The sequence below is a fragment of the Cherax quadricarinatus genome, chromosome 51, assembly GCF_038502225.1.
Source record: "Cherax quadricarinatus isolate ZL_2023a chromosome 51, ASM3850222v1, whole genome shotgun sequence".
NCBI lineage: Eukaryota > Metazoa > Arthropoda > Malacostraca > Decapoda > Parastacidae > Cherax > Cherax quadricarinatus.
Genome location: NC_091342.1, coordinates 3,756,607 through 3,768,019, shown reverse-complemented (window position 1 = coordinate 3,768,019; position 11,413 = coordinate 3,756,607). Strand labels below are relative to the sequence as shown.

Below are 11,413 nucleotides of genomic sequence, written 5' to 3'. Positions count from 1 at the left end.
AACACCTTTGAACACCTTTGAACATTTCCAAACAACACTGAAACACTTCCAAAAACACCATTTGAGTACTCCCAATTACACCACTGAATACTACTAAAACACCGCTGAATTCAATCAAAACACCCTTCAACACCTTCAAACACCCTTGAACACCTTCAAAACACCTTTGAATAACCTCAAAACACCTTTGATCACCTTCAAAACACCCTTGAACACCTTCAAAACACCCTTGAACACCTTCAAAACACTCTTGAACACCTTCAAAAACACTCTTCAACACCTTCAAAACACCCTTGAACACCTTCAAAACACCTTTGAATATCGTTTTAAACTAATTTCATCACAACCCACTTATATCATCTTTTTATCGGTAACTCTAATTCGACTACACTACCCTCATCAATTACCAACAAATTTTACTCGTTTTAACCCTTTTAGTTCATTAAAGTTAATAAGGGGACACATCACTGTAACCAAGATATTCACACACACACACACACACACACACACACACACACACACACACACACACACACACACACACACACACACACACACACGCACCTAACCTAACCTAACCTATCCTAACCTAACATACCCTAACCTAACTTTTCCTAACCTAGCCTAACCTAACCTAACCGAACCTATCCTAACCTAACCTAACCTAACCTAACCTAACCTACCTAACCTAACCTAACCTAACCTAACCTAACCGAACCTAACCTTACCTAACATAACCTAACCTAACCTTACCTAACATAACCTAACCTAACCTTACCACTTAACCTAACTTAACCTAACCTAACCTAACCTACCTAACCTAACCTAACCTAACCTATCCTAACCTAACCTAACCGAACCTAACCTTACCTAGCCTAACCTAACCTAACCTAACCTAACCTAACCTAACCTAGCCTAACCGAACCTAACCTTACCTAACCTAACCTAACCGAACCTAACCTATCCTAACTTAACCTAACCTAACCTAGCCGAACCTATCCTAACCTAACCTATCCTAACCTAACTTAACATAACCTAACCTAACCTATCCTAACCTAGCCTAACCTAACCTAACCTTACCACTTAACCTAACTTAACCTAACCTAACCTAACCTACCTAACCTAACCTAACCTAACCTATCCTAACCTAACCTAACCGAACCTAACCTTACCTAACATAACCTAACCTAACCTTACCTAACATAACATAACCTAACCTAACCTAACCTAACCTAGCCTAACCGAACCTAACCTTACCTAACCTAACCTAACCGAACCTAACCTATCCTAACTTAACCTAACCTAACCTAGCCGAACCTATCCTAACCTAACCTATCCTAACCTAACTTAACATAACCTAACCTAACCTATCCTAACCTAGCCTAACCTAACCTAACCTAGCCTAACCTAACTTAACCTAACCTAACCTATCCTAACCTAGCCTAACCTAACCTAACCTAGCCTAACCTAACCTAACCTAACCTAACCTAGCCTAACCTAACCTTACCTAACATAACCTAACCTAACCTAACTTAACCTAACCTAACCTAGCCGAACCTAGCCTAACCTAACTTAACCTAACCTAACCTATCCTAACCTAACCTAACCTAACCTTACCTAACATAACCTAACCTAACCTATCTTAACCTAACCCAACCTAGCCGAACCTATCCTAACCTAACCTAAAATATATTGGAACACCCCCAAAATACATTAGAGTACTCCAGAATTACTTTGAACGACTCCATTTTGGATATTTCCAAATTAGTTTTGAAAACTTTATCGTAAAATCGAACATTATTTTCTTGTTGGTAAAACACACTCAATGGTAGAAATATTTACTCGATTTCCGAATAGAAGCACTGTCCTCGCTCTGAGAGACTCATTGTGGGTCACCCCAACACATGGTGTAATGCGCTTCACACCTAAGGTAGATTTAAGATAATCATGAACACCTGGATCAACTCAGGACAGACAGGCGCCATGTAATGCGGTTCACACCCAAGGTAGAACATATCACCTGCGTCAACTCAGGACAGCCAGGCGCCATGAAATGCGGGTAACATCCAAGATAGAATATAATACAAGTATATCCTTACTGAAACACCTAGGTCAATCGTCACCCTAAAGCAACTAATTTTGGTGAGGTCATTACTTTTTTAATTCATTTTAAAATAATAAGGGGAAGATTGAGATATAACATTTGTATTCTACCTCAATACATTTTTTTCATGGTAAGGTTTGATTTAAAACTTCATCATGTCTTAAAAATTTTTATTAAACATTTCTCTTTTTAATGAATGAAAACATATTAATCTTGGTGTAACAACACGATCTAAACATCATAAATCCTCCTCTCTAAGTCTTGTTCTTCCAAGTCCCGTCACATCGGTACCTGTAAATTTTAATATATTTCATTAGCATATAATGTGGAGAAATTTGCACCATCACCTGTAAAAGATATAACCAACTAAAAGTTACTTATTTTTTCACTATCCCAAGCATATTCTTCTCGTTAACTTAAATATCTCCCCATTCATGACTTAAAAAAAGCATGATCGTGATGTAAGTATTATGGTAGACATGATTCTCGGTGTTCAGGTAGAGAAAGTCGAAAAAGGTAAGTGTTACATTTTCATGAAGAGATAAATATGAGTTATTAATTCAAATATATCTCTCTTCAAGTTATAATTACTTCCTCATAATAATTTAAATGAATTAATCCTTCCTCATATTATTTAAATGAATTAATCCACTGATACAAGGTAAATAATTTTGCTTACCTTTATATGTTACTCACACATTAGGCTCAATGTTTTTAATATATTGTTTAATATCTGTGAAAAGTTCTCTCCAAATTAATTTCCACTTCTTTGTGTTGTACCATCTATGCAAAATACACAGATTATACTGTCGATTAAATATTTGACTGACAAAGTTTTCAGGTATATTGTTTTCCAAAATATAATATACCAGATCATCACTCCACTCCGTTGCCATTTCATCAATGAATTTATGTGAATCAAGTTCATTTTCTAACCAATTTTTAACTCGCTGAAAATTCTTTTCACTCAATGTTTCACCATCTTTCTTTAAGAGTTGATTGGCAGTGTTGCAAAATTCCAACCAAGGAAGATCTTTCACCATTTCACAAATAACAATGAAGTCGGCAAGTTTCCCCATATTAGATGCTTTCTATGCGGGTTCCGGACAATGTCTGGGGTGACTTACACACAACACTCTCCCATACACATAAAGAGTTGCTAAATAGTATTAAATGAAAAATTTCATTAAACTTACCTAAACTAGGATCAGCCATTTCAAAATCCATTTTCTTAATTAATTTTTTGGGCTTTGGTATAATAAAAGTTTGAGATAAATGACTACTCCATTCACATTCTCGTAACAATAAATTTTCCAATATTTCTTCGCTCCATCGTTGAGTCATTTCTCGTACCTCAGCTACAATCTCTTCTTTTGAGAGAACAGGTTCCGCATCAACTCTTTTTGAATGGGTTCGACTCTCTTAATTGTATATAACATTTCTATAAACACCGCACTAGTATGTTTTGTCGCAACCACCTCCATATTTCTTCTTCAAGTGATTCCTTACCATTTCACTCCAAATATTTATACCAAAAATTTCAATCGTTGTCATCATCGATTATCTTTTTTTTTTAATACAAATACTCATTACAGGGGATTTCTTCAAAGCATATATATTACCCATTTCAAATTGTGATCCCCTTATTAACTTTAATGAACTAAAAGTGTTAACTTTCATTATTTTTCAGTAAAAAAGATTTATTCAGACAATATTTTTGGCAACACATGCTTGTGACGTCACTATCCAGCAACGTGTTAAAACAGGTTAGAACATCTTCCCCTTATTATTTTAAAATGAACTAAAAGCAATGACGTCACGATACTCATTGAACAAATTATCTTACCCCAAACACTTTTAGTTCATTTAAGTTAACAATGGGAAAGTTCTTGCATTTCCAAGTATGCACCATCGGTATAGTAATAACATAATACCATTGAAGTAAGTTATGATCCCCTTCCTGTATGACACTAAACTCGTGGTGATTCATTCACCTATCGTCATGGTGATGCCACGTAGTGTTTTTTCATGGAACAAATTTCTCTACACATATAGTTATAAAAAAAACTACTAACATGTCAACCCTCGCGGTGAAAAGAGTATAAGAAGACACGTCCATATTGAGTTACAAGAGTATTTAGATGAAGACGTGGAAGTTACATGTGAAAAAATTTGTTACAGAAGCAAGTGTCTACACACCACTGAACTGATAAAGAAATGATTAATTCGATAGAAGACCTTGATCAGTCACCTTCCTTCGTTTTGGAGGGTTGTGATCAATATCTCACCGATAAAGAAATGCTTATAGCAATGGAAGATTTTGAACGTGAGTTTTTTAATGAGATATTAATGAGTAAAATTCACCCACATTGTAATTTTTAGAAATTCTAATGAGAAATATTTTTTCATTTGTTGTGTAACAAACTTAATTTTTGGGGTATAATACTAATATTTTATCAAAATTGCAGGTAAAGAAGCAACAAAAGATGAAGAAAAATATCTTTTGGTAATGCAAGGGAATATTACAAAAGATTTTAGTGGCAGTGATAAAATTCTTTTAGTACAACAAGCAAATTGTTGCGCTGTTAAATTGAAAAAGGGAGGTCTTGCTGATGCTTTAAGTCAGGTTTTACCACTTAGCAATCCTTATTTATTTAGATCACCTGGATGTCATAAAGCAAATCTAGCTAGTGAAGTCACTCGGGATAAATTTGGAAGCATAAAATTTGTAAATAATGGAAAAAATAACCCCATGATTGTTAATATGTTCGCACAGTATGCGATGGGGCCTCCACATAAGTATTATATGAACTGTAAAGTTGATAAGACCTACTATAATACATGCAAATATTTAGATACAAAGAAAGGTCGTGAGATTATATTCAAAGAGTGCATGAATGAACTTGTTAAGTGGTTATTAACAGATCCCAACGGGATTATAATGGAAAAAGTCGTGTTTCCAGAAGGAATTGGGTGTGCTTCAGCCGGAGGTGATTGGCATGCATATCTTAAAATCATTCTTGATTTTGCAAAGGAATTAAAAAAACGTCGTAGAAATATTGTTATCATTATTGTAAAATATGCCAAATAAAATATCTCTATAATACTTTTTTTGTTTTATTCACCAGCATTTTAGTTCATTTAAGTTAACAAGGTGAAAGTTCTTGATTTTGCAAAGGAATTAAAAAAAAAACGTCATAGAAATATTGTTATCATTATTGTAAAATATGTCAAATAAAATATCTCTATAATACTTTTTTATTCACCAGCAGTCTAAAACCTTATTAGGCAACTGAATAGAGATCATACGTCTGGCAGGAACGGTGCTGAGTATAAAAATCTCTGTTCTCTGATGGTCGTGCATTAGTACCTCTTCCAGCAGGGTGCGACTAACCAGATCAAGAAAATGGAGACAGCCAATAGGATGGAAAAATATTTTAAAATTGAAGAAGGAAAATTGTACGATGAAAAATATTGTCGTGACAACGTCTGCATTGTTTTTCATGTGAATTGTGTTGCTATAAAAGGATATGGTGCAAGTTATTATTTGGGTAAGAAATATCCTTATGCTGATGTGTATCGAAGTAGAGAACCATTATTTAATCTTAGAAGATGCAGAGTTGAAGATCGTGATGCTCCTGGAAATGTTATCGAGTTTGAACCTTCACCGGATCAAAGAAAATTGAATCTTCCTTATTTAGCAGCCATAATAAGCCAATTTGGTATTGCTGGACCATTGGAGGAAAATACCATTTCTCAAAATTTAATTGAAAAATCAAGAGATGCTCATTTGGTGTATGGTTTAAAGAAAGATACTATCGCAGACAGAATAAGATATTTCAAGGAATCCATTGAGAGACTCATAAAAAGTGTGAAAGACAATAAAAATATACGCGAGGTTATCTTTCTGAAAGGTATTGGGAGGTGTGAAACTTCAAATGATTATATCTGGAATACGCACTATAAACCTATACTCGAAGATATGTTAATGAAATTTAAGGAAGAAGGTATTCGATCAACCATGGTTGTCAAAGAAGAAATGAAAAACATTAACCAAGGACAAGAATTAGAAGATGATTCGAAGTTATTGTCTTCTAGAGTTGAAGGAAGTGCCTTAAATGAACTAAAAGTGTTTGGGGTAAGATAATTTGTTCAATGAGTATCGTGACGTCATTGCTTTTAGTTCATTTTAAAATAATAAGGGGAAGATGTTCTAACCTGTTTTAACACGTTGCTGGATAGTGACGTCACAAGCATGTGTTGCCAAAAATATTGTCTGAATAAATCTTTTTTACTGAAAAATAATGAAAGTTAACACTTTTAGTTCATTAAAGTTAATAAGGGGATCACAATTTGAAATGGGTAATATATATGCTTTGAAGAAATCCCCTGTAATGAGTATTTGTATTAAAAAAAAAAGATAATCGATGATGACAACGATTGAAATTTTTGGTATAAATATTTGGAGTGAAATGGTAAGGAATCACTTGAAGAAGAAATATGGAGGTGGTTGCGACAAAACATACTAGTGCGGTGTTTATAGAAATGTTATATACAATTAAGAGAGTCGAACCCATTCAAAAAAGAGTTGATGCGGAACCTGTTCTCTCAAAAGAAGAGATTGTAGCTGAGGTACGAGAAATGACTCAACGATGGAGCGAAGAAATATTGGAAAATTTATTGTTACGAGAATGTGAATGGAGTAGTCATTTATCTCAAACTTTTATTATACCAAAGCCCAAAAAATTAATTAAGAAAATGGATTTTGAAATGGCTGATCCTAGTTTAGGTAAGTTTAATGAAATTTTTCATTTAATACTATTTAGCAACTCTTTATGTGTATGGGAGAGTGTTGTGTGTAAGTCACCCCAGACATTGTCCGGAACCCGCATAGAAAGCATCTAATATGGGGAAACTTGCCGACTTCATTGTTATTTGTGAAATGGTGAAAGATCTTCCTTGGTTGGAATTTTGCAACACTGCCAATCAACTCTTAAAGAAAGATGGTGAAACATTGAGTGAAAAGAATTTTCAGCGAGTTAAAAATTGGTTAGAAAATGAACTTGATTCACATAAATTCATTGATGAAATGGCAACGGAGTGGAGTGATGATCTGGTATATTATATTTTGGAAAACAATATACCTGAAAACTTTGTCAGTCAAATATTTAATCGACAGTATAATCTGTGTATTTTGCATAGATGGTACAACACAAAGAAGTGGAAATTAATTTGGAGAGAACTTTTCACAGATATTAAACAATATATTAAAAACATTGAGCCTAATGTGTGAGTAACATATAAAGGTAAGCAAAATTATTTACCTTGTATCAGTGGATTAATTCATTTAAATAATATGAGGAAGGATTAATTCATTTAAATTATTATGAGGAAGTAATTATAACTTGAAGAGAGATATATTTGAATTAATAACTCATATTTATCTCTTCATGAAAATGTAACACTTACCTTTTTCGACTTTCTCTACCTGAACACCGAGAATCATGTCTACCATAATACTTACATCACGATCATGCTTTTTTTAAGTCATGAATGGGGAGATATTTAAGTTAACGAGAAGAATATGCTTGGGATAGTGAAAAAATAAGTAACTTTTAGTTGGTTATATCTTTTACAGGTGATGGTGCAAATTTCTCCACATTATATGCTAATGAAATATATTAAAATTTACAGGTACCGATGTGACGGGACTTGGAAGAACAAGACTTAGAGAGGAGGATTTATGATGTTTAGATCGTGTTGTTACACCAAGATTAATATGTTTTCATTCATTAAAAAGAGAAATGTTTAATAAAAATTTTTAAGACATGATGAAGTTTTAAATCAAACCTTACCATGAAAAAAAAATGTATTGAGGTAGAATACAAATGTTATATCTCAATCTTCCCCTTATTATTTTAAAATGAATTAAAAAAGTAATGACCTCACCAAAATTAGTTGCTTTAGGGTGACGATTGACCTAGGTGTTTCAGTAAGGATATACTTGTATTATATTCTATCTTGGATGTTACCCGCATTTCATGGCGCCTGGCTGTCCTGAGTTGACGCAGGTGATATGTTCTACCTTGGGTGTGAACCGCATTACATGGCGCCTGTCTGTCCTGAGTTGATCCAGGTGTTCATGATTATCTTAAATCTACCTTAGGTGTGAAGCGCATTACACCATGTGTTGGGGTGACCCACAATGAGTCTCTCAGAGCGAGGACAGTGCTTCTATTCGGAAATCGAGTAAATATTTCTACCATTGAGTGTGTTTTACCAACAAGAAAATAATGTTCGATTTTACGATAAAGTTTTCAAAACTAATTTGGAAATATCCAAAATGGAGTCGTTCAAAGTAATTCTGGAGTACTCTAATGTATTTTGGGGGTGTTCCAATATATTTTAGGTTAGGTTAGGATAGGTTCGGCTAGGTTGGGTTAGGTTAAGATAGGTTAGGTTAGGTTATGTTAGGTAAGGTTAGGTTAGGTTAGGTTAGGATAGGTTAGGTTAGGTTAAGTTAGGTTAGGCTAGGTTCGGCTAGGTTAGGTTAGGTTAAGTTAGGTTAGGTTAGGTTATGTTAGGTAAGGTTAGGTTAGGCTAGGTTAGGTTAGGTTAGGTTAGGTTAGGTAGGTTAGGTTAGGTTAGGTAGGTTAGGATAGGTTAGGTTAGGTTAAGTTAGGTTAGGCTAGGTTAGGTTAGGTTAGGCTAGGTTAGGATAGGTTAGGTTAGGTTATGTTAGGCTAGTTAGGTTAGGTTATGTTAGGTAAGGTTAGGTTCGGCTAGGTTAGGTTAGGTTAGGTTAGGTTAGGTTAGGTTAGGTTAGGTTAGGTTAGGTAAGGTTAGGTTAGGTTAGGCTAGGTTAGGTTAGGTTAGGTTAGGTTATGTTATGTTAGGTAAGGTTAGGTTAGGTTAGGCTAGGTAGGTTAGGTTAGGTTCGGTTAGGTTAGGTTAGGATAGGTTAGGTTAGGTTAGGTTAGGTAGGTTAGGTTAGGTTAGGTTAAGTTAGGTTAAGTGGTAAGGTTAGGTTAGGTTAGGCTAGGTTAGGATAGGTTAGGTTAGGTTATGTTAAGTTAGGTTAGGATAGGTTAGGTTAGGATAGGTTCGGCTAGGTTAGGTTAGGTTAAGTTAGGATAGGTTAGGTTCGGTTAGGTTAGGTTAGGTAAGGTTAGGTTCGGTTAGGCTAGGTTAGGTTAGGTTAGGTTAGGTTAGGTTAGGTAGGTTAGGTAAGGTTAGGTTCGGTTAGGTTAGGTTAGGATAGGTTAGGTTAGGTTAGGTTAGGTAGGTTAGGTTAGGTTAGGTTAAGTTAGGTTAAGTGGTAAGGTTAGGTTAGGTTATGTTAGGTAAGGTTAGGTTAGGTTATGTTAGGTAAGGTTAGGTTCGGTTAGGTTAGGTTAGGTTAGGTTAGGTTAGGTAGGTTAGGTTAGGTTAGGTTAGGTTAGGTTAGGATAGGTTCGGTTAGGTTAGGTTAGGCTAGGTTAGGAAAAGTTAGGTTAGGGTATGTTAGGTTAGGATAGGTTAGGTTAGGTTAGGTGCGTGTGTGTGTGTGTGTGTGTGTGTGTGTGTGTGTGTGTGTGTGTGTGTGTGTGTGTGTGTGTGTGTGTGTGTGTGTGTGTGTGTGTGTGTGAATATCTTGGTTACAGTGATGTGTCCCCTTATTAACTTTAATGAACTAAAAGGGTTAAAACGAGTAAAATTTGTTGGTAATTGATGAGGGTAGTGTAGTCGAATTAGAGTTACCGATAAAAAGATGATATAAGTGGGTTGTGATGAAATTAGTTTAAAACGATATTCAAAGGTGTTTTGAAGGTGTTCAAGGGTGTTTTGAAGGTGTTGAAGAGTGTTTTTGAAGGTGTTCAAGAGTGTTTTGAAGGTGTTCAAGGGTGTTTTGAAGGTGTTCAAGGGTGTTTTGAAGGTGATCAAAGGTGTTTTGAGGTTATTCAAAGGTGTTTTGAAGGTGTTCAAGGGTGTTTGAAGGTGTTGAAGGGTGTTTTGATTGAATTCAGCGGTGTTTTAGTAGTATTCAGTGGTGTAATTGGGAGTACTCAAATGGTGTTTTTGGAAGTGTTTCAGTGTTGTTTGGAAATGTTCAAAGGTGTTCAAAGGTGTTTTGAGTGTGTTCAAATGATTATGAGAGTGCTTTGAAGGTGTTTTGAAGGTGTTCAAGGGTGTTTATGTGAGTATTCAAAGGTGTTTTGAAGGTGTACAAATGATTATGAGAGTACTTATGAAGGTGTTCAAATGATGTGCAAGAGTACTTATGAAGGTGTTCTGGGAGTATTCAGAGGTGATTTGGGGGTGTTCGAATGATGTTTTTGGAGTATTTCAGTGTTGTTTGGAAATGTATAAAGGTATTTTTTGTGAGTATTCAATGATTTATGAGAGTGTTTTTGAAGATGTTCAAAGTAAAAGTGCGTATTTAACTTCGTAATATGTAAAATTGTGAGTAGTGAATTTAACGAAAGTGGATGCGGTGACTTTCTGATGCATGTGTCCCACTTTAATGAACTAAAAGGGTTAAAACGAGAAAAATTGGGGGTTATGAGTGAAAATTGTGAGGTGTTGGTTGGAGTGTGAGGGTTTGGGAGAGTGGGGAGGAGGTTACTTCGTGGGGAGTGACCTGAGATGAAAAATGTCTAGACTTGTGTTGTAAAGAAATTGTGGGTATTAACGAAAAAAATGTGTCTTTCTGATGATGAAAATGTTTTCCCTATGATGTAGGTACTATATCCCCTTATTAACTTGAATGAACTGAAAGTTCGACATGATTCAGCTTGTGTGTGTGGGGGGTCATCGCGTGACGTCACTGACCGTCGAGTAAACACATTAATGAGAGGAAACTTTTAGTTCATTTGACTTAATGAGAGGAAACTTTTAGTTCATTTTAAAATAATAAGGGGAAGATGTTTAGACTTGTAGTAAGCATGCCCCATAGGAGGAGTTCATTTGAATGCTTACCCCCAGAGGGGAGGAAACCAAAAAACCTTGATCCAAGGAATTTCGAAACCCCCATAGGGGGGAATCCAAAAACTTGGTAATATTGAGAAATTTTTGGGATTGGGGGGTGGGGTGGAAGGAGGGACAATCCAAAAAACCTTGATCCAAGGAGATGGAGAATTTCGAAAACCCCATAGGGAGGATCCAAAAAACTTGATCTAAGGAGATGGAGAATTTCGAAAACCCTATAGGGGAGGAATCCAAAAACTTGTATCATCGAGAAATTTTTGGGTTGGGGGGTGAAAGTGGGAGGGGGATCCGAGGAGATGGAGAAATTCAAAACCCCCAGAGGGGGGAATCCAAAAAACTTGA

The 11,413-nt window shown here is 35.5% G+C and overlaps 1 long non-coding RNA gene across 2 annotated transcripts; it reads left to right on the top strand.

Annotated features, from left to right (window-relative positions):
* The first annotated feature begins 4,264 nt into the window (after positions 1-4,264).
* On the top strand, positions 4,265-7,953 carry LOC138854171 (uncharacterized). Of its 2 annotated transcripts, none has more exons than XR_011393394.1 (3): positions 4,265-4,430; positions 4,573-7,410; positions 7,799-7,953. It is a non-coding gene; the product is annotated as an uncharacterized lncRNA (long non-coding RNA). The 2 variants fall into 2 exon arrangements; XR_011393393.1 differs by having other exon boundaries at positions 4,266-4,430; positions 4,573-6,893.
* Positions 7,954-11,413: the final 3,460 nt, after the last annotated feature.